Source organism: Arachis stenosperma, chromosome 2 (genome assembly GCF_014773155.1).
Source record: "Arachis stenosperma cultivar V10309 chromosome 2, arast.V10309.gnm1.PFL2, whole genome shotgun sequence".
Lineage (NCBI taxonomy): Eukaryota > Viridiplantae > Streptophyta > Magnoliopsida > Fabales > Fabaceae > Arachis > Arachis stenosperma.
The window spans coordinates 10,667,628-10,673,627 of NC_080378.1; the positions used below are offsets into that span (position 1 = coordinate 10,667,628).

Below are 6,000 nucleotides of genomic sequence, written 5' to 3' on the forward strand. Positions count from 1 at the left end.
GCAGTGCGAAAATACCATGAGGATACTTCTTGTCTTCTAGAGAATATCATCTTCTCTCATAGAGAGAGCAACCAGAGATCTTCTCCTTCAACGCCTTGTGCAAACCTGATTGTATCAACACATCCTTGACTTGTATTTGTCACAAGGCAAAATTGATTTTTCCATCAAATTTCTCTATTTCAAGCTTCACAGCACTTGAATATCCTGACATTGTTGCAACCGTATACTGGAATAGTATAACTCAACTGTAGACCGTGCACTAGGAAGGGTCCCCAAGAAAGAGAGGTGGGTCACAATGGACACACTTAAATACCAAGTCTTTCCTTAGCCAGAACCTTTCCAAACTGCACTCTCACAGTGTCACACTGCCTTCCAGCAACAACAACAGCAACCAAAGATGAACCTCAAGCTACAGGACAAAATTCTTTTCTGATGTGGAAGGTCAGACTAGGCTGCAATCACAGAGCATACTAAGAATAAATCCCACCGAACCGAAGCTCTAATACCACTTGTTGGGAATAAGACACCATTCCCCCTTGAGAAAACACCTTTGACAGAGAAATAAAATAGACACAATCACAACACAAGAATTTAACGTGGAAACTCCAATTACCGGAGAAAAAACCACGGCTGTTGTCAAATGACAACCAGAGAATATCACTATGTGAAAATTGTTACAACACATAGACTTCTTTCTCTCTAACACCGGCACCCCAGTACACCCACACTCTCTCAAAGCAAATAACTAACTACACCTCACAACACTCTCTAATAAAAGAGTACAGAGGAAAAGAAAAATCAGATACAAGCTTAAAGTATTTCTGACTGGTGCAAAAACAAATGGAGAACTTAGCCTCATATTTATAGCCTAGGCCACCCACTCCATTTGCTATCCCAAGCAATGTGGGACTAATTCAACAAAATTCTAACAATTTTGGACAATCATAAACATCTAATAGACGCAGCTGCTGCTTTGACAAGTATTCTACCCCACTGATGGATTGCAATTCACATAATTTGAATAGGTCCAATTCTTTTTAAGTTTCCAAGAATCTCCTCATTATTAGCTTCATCGAGACCTGCTACACATACAAGTCTTTTTGGCTTACAAGTCTTACAAGTCCAATAAAACACACGCATTACACTTAATTAACGCATTACACACTTCCACATTCAAGAGTAAATAAAACGCACGTTATTCAACAACTTCCTGTTTCCAAAGCGCGCTACTCACCATGCATTATGAACGACTCTTCTTCTTCTTCCTCCATGAAAACAATTTTCTTGCCAAATTTGAAGATAATAGAACTTCAGAAATACACCCCAACGATTACAGAAATACACCCAAACAGGTACAGGAATTCACCCAAACGATTATAGAAATACACCTAAAGGATTACAGAAATACACCCAAAGGATTACAAAAATACACCCAAAGGATTTAAGAAATACACCCAAAATTCGTTGAAGTACACCTTATGCATATTTCAGAACTCTTTCTCTTTCTCCTTCTCATCTTCTGCTGCTTCTTCTTCTTCAAAAACGATTTCAGAGATTGATGTAAAAAGAAAAAGGAAATCGAGAATAACGAAGAAAGAAAACAGAGAGAAAAGCACGTAAATGAAGAAGAAGAACAGACAGAGGAAGAAGAACGTGCAGCAAGAAGAAGAAGAAGAAGAAGAAAGAGAAAGCAAGAAACGAAAGAAAAGAAGAAGAAGAGGAAGAGGAAGAAGAACGTGCAAGAAAAAGAAGAATGAGAAAGAGAAAACAAGAAACGAAAGAAAAGAAGAAGAATAAAAGGAAGAGGAATAAGAAGAAGAACGTAGACCTTGCATCACGTTTTTGGGGTTTATTCGTTAATTAACTTGTAAAGCATACAAGCCCTAATGACTTGTATGCAGAGCTTTTCTCAGCTTCATCATGGGAGGGCAACATATTTTTTGAGTGTTTCATCATAGTAATAGCATCGTTTCCAATTTGGATGTCTTCTCAAATAATTCAAACAGTTACTCTGCCCATCATCATCAAAAAGGTAAAGTAGTTTATTCAAACTCTCAAAAAGAGTTTGAGTATAAATAACTTTTTTGAAGCTTATGATCATAAACAGTAAGGGTGCACAGGTCGGGTTGGGGCTAGTACAGAGAGAGAAGTTTTCATCTACAAGCCTAAAAAAGTTCCAACAGTCCAAAGTTATTTTGCCTATTATTATTTAGTTTTCAATTGGTCACTTTTTTCTTTCTTTGGCTGTAACATATTTATGATTATAATTTAAGAAGTTAAATTAAGAATTTAAAATGATATGCACTCGTATCAAAATTTATGATCTTATTCAGAATTGTATCATACATAGAATGTTGTTACATTATACATTGAAAGCTCCACCGAGTTTTTATTTCTGCTCGGCCTATGTTAGTGATGCCTCGTTAAAACCTAAATGGTAAAACACTAATACCTACCCAAGTAAGAGGAAAAATAGTACCCTCACCAAACATAGTTTAAGGAATAATCATCACTGACAGTTGACAAACATTTTCTATGTGATGCAGTGCCAATAATCATGCAGTCTCTCCTCCTACAAAGATCTTTTGCTGTAGTTCAAGAAGTTGGCACCTTTGGCTCTTCCAACCATCTCCACACATTCAGCAAACCAGTCCCATCTCCAGTGAAGAAGAGTCCACCGGGACCTATCTCGAAAGATCGAACTTCTCGTCTTGTAAATAGTCTACCTCTCTCTAAAAACCTGTAGAAGCAGGCACAGTAGGTAGCTAAAACAGCAAGAAAAAAACAAGCCCCACATAACACAGACATTGCAGCAACAGTAGCAAGACAATTAGATGAAAGCTTGATAGTTACTCACGTCGGCAATTCATACATGCGAACCGATTTGTCTTTGCATGAGCAGAACAATATTGGCTTGGCGTCTGCATCAGTCATCCCATATAGTCCAAGAATAGCCTGTAATAAAAAAATAAATTGGATAAACCAATCACCTCCTTCATCAATAAAATTAAAATATCAACTTAAACATATTTGTACAAAAATGTCACTGGTTAAACAACTTACATTTTCGTCAGTGTGAGTGTATGCCACTTTCAGAGTTCCCTCCTCAGTGCGCACCCAAACATTGACTGTGCAATCATGAACTCGATAATAAGTAATCTTCCCAACAAATAAGTGACGTGACTACATCGGTATGCCCGTTAAGTGTCATTGTGCACTGTAATGTATCGAGGTCCCACACCTATAGATAGCAGAGTAACAAATATCTCAGACCCGCTATTAGTTTAGAAAAGAGAATGAAACAAACAATTGCATGTGTATACCATGAAGACTGATCATGACCAAATTATAAATTTAAAAGCTTTGCATGAAACATATATCTCATATTGAAATAAATAAATAAATGAACAAACTGCTAGTTGACAGAAAACACTACCTTGATGCTATGGTCCATTGACCCAGAATAAAGCATCTTGTAGCATCCAATAGCAAGACAAACCACCGGTTTAGTATGACCACTTAGTGTTGCAACCAGTTCGAAAGGAGACTCAGGTTTGGGATCAGAGCTGTATCTCCAAGCATAAATAACACCATCCTGCAATGTAAATAAACAGATTATTTTAAAACTATAAACAACAGAGCTAGCTGAAATGTGACGGTTCTGATCAAACAACAACAGTATCAAATGGCTAACTTTTAACAAAGGTTGAATTACAACAACCATAAGTCACGACAATAAAATTTACCTCTGCTCCAGCAAGGAGGATATCATTGCCAACATTCAAGGAAAGGACTTGCCCTTTAGGTCCATCAAGAGTAACATCTGCACCCGTCTGAATATTCCATGCCTTAACAACAACCACAATCAAATTATAAATTTGCAGTTAAAGCTCCTATACATAAGATATCATTATTACAATAAAATAAAAGCGAAAGTGTGAGCTTACCTTCACAGCATCTTCACACCGGCAAATATCCATGGGCCCTCAGATATGAGCGAGGTAACTTCAGAATTAAGATGGATCATGTTAACACAATGGCCAGTGTTGCAATCCCATGCCCGAACTGTGCCATCAGTGCTACCAGAATAAAGTTTATCTGAACCAGCAGGTAATGCAATTCCAGTGACAACCTGTCAACAAATTTGAATATTAGCATTAATGAATCTAACTCAATGGCACTTATTAAGTAATTAGAGTAAACATCTTAGAATAAAGTTCCTAGCCAATATTCACCTAACATCCAAATTAAACCAAGACAATTCACTAGAGAATTAGTTTACCGAAAACACTAAGCATAATATCCTTTCATGTATTCATATCAAATAATAAAGGGTAAACACTGCACCCGTCTGAATATTCCATGCCTTAACAACAACCACAATCAAATTATAAATTTGCAGTTAAAGCTCCTATACATAGATATCATTATTACAATAATAATAAAGCGAAAGTGTGAGCTTACCTTCACAGCATTCTTCACACCGGCAAATATCCATGGCCCCTCAGATATGAGCGAGGGTAAACTTCAGAATTAAGATGGATCATTAACACATGGCCAGTGTTGCAATCCCATGCCCGAACTGTGCCATCAGTGCTACCAGAATAAAGTTTATCTGAACCAGCAGGTAATGCAATTCCAGTGACAACCTGTCAACAAAATTTGATTAGCATTAATGAATCTAACTCAATGGCACTATTAAGTAATTAGAGTAAACATCTTAGAATAAAGTTCCTAGCCAATATTCACCTAACATCCAAATTAAACCAAGACAATTCACTAGAGAATTAGTTTACCGAAAACACTAAGCATATATCCTTTCATGTATTCATATCAAATAATAAAGGGTGGAATCAGACATCTATACCTTCTTGTGTTCATGAAGCTTTGCAAGTGTAGTAAAACCCATCACCATAAAACCATGAATGCAAATTCCGACACAGGTCACCATGCAACACAATTGTCAGTCATCCAATATTTACAAATACTGCGTGATTTCTCCATAGGAGACTTAGCAACAGTGGCCCACTTCTTCCACACTTTCATCTTTTCAATGGATATATCCATTTGTTCACACTGGGTTGGCTTCTCAACAGACATAGCTTCTGATCCACACTCAACAGCCTTTCGTGCACAATTTGCTGGCTTCTTGAAGGCCTTGGGTTGACAATTTGTTGGCTTCTTAACAGAGGAACTGGCCATCTTCTCAGCAGAATGTGGATTCTTCAAATGCATATATGTCATATTGGCATTATGTACATTGGATGGCAATGTCGATAAGCTATGCAAAATTTGCAAGGATTCCTGTTGCATCTCCCAGCTAGCCAGTACTTACATGTTGGTGGTGTTGTACGACTGAACCTTTCAGTCTCCTTGTTGTTGTTATAACAGCCATAGTACTATGAAAAAACAGAGTCCAAATAATCAGGCACACGGTATTCCCATCAATAAAGACCCTTCATTGTTCAGAGACCTCTTCCAAAACTCAAACAAAATCCAATCAGAATAAGCTGCAGAATCCATTCCCTTGTCAAAACCCAAATTCTGCTTATCCCCAATTTTCCAGCAACACAGTAACACCACTGGAGTATAATACAAGTTATGAACATTACAGAAAAAAGAAATTTCAATGGAACCCTAAAATAAAAAATCCTAACTTTCCTCCAAGGAATGGCGGAGTTTGGGCGAGGTCAATCCAATCGGAGAGAACTCTTCACGCATATATCCATCGCAAAACAGAAAGAGAAAATAGAGCAAAATTCCAAAGAAGGTAGCGTGCTAGGAAGCAAACCTGAGTTAAAGAGTAGAATTGAGATCGGAAAGCCCAATAAAACTAATATGAATTAGAATCACTGAATCAGAGTCAGATAGATTCAGCGGAGAAGAAAGTGTTTGTATAATAGTGTAAAGGAAAATTGGAAGGGATACGAGGTCCTTTATTTATAGGTTTTGTTGACGGTGGACAGTTACAAATGTTAAAGATTTTAGTGGGTTGGCCGT

At 37.4% G+C, this 6,000-nt stretch overlaps 1 pseudogene; it reads right to left on the reverse strand.

Moving 5' to 3' along the window:
* Positions 1–2,323: 2,323 nt before the first annotated feature.
* Positions 2,324–5,395, reverse strand: LOC130962530 (zinc finger CCCH domain-containing protein 48-like; annotated as a pseudogene).
* Positions 5,396–6,000: the final 605 nt, after the last annotated feature.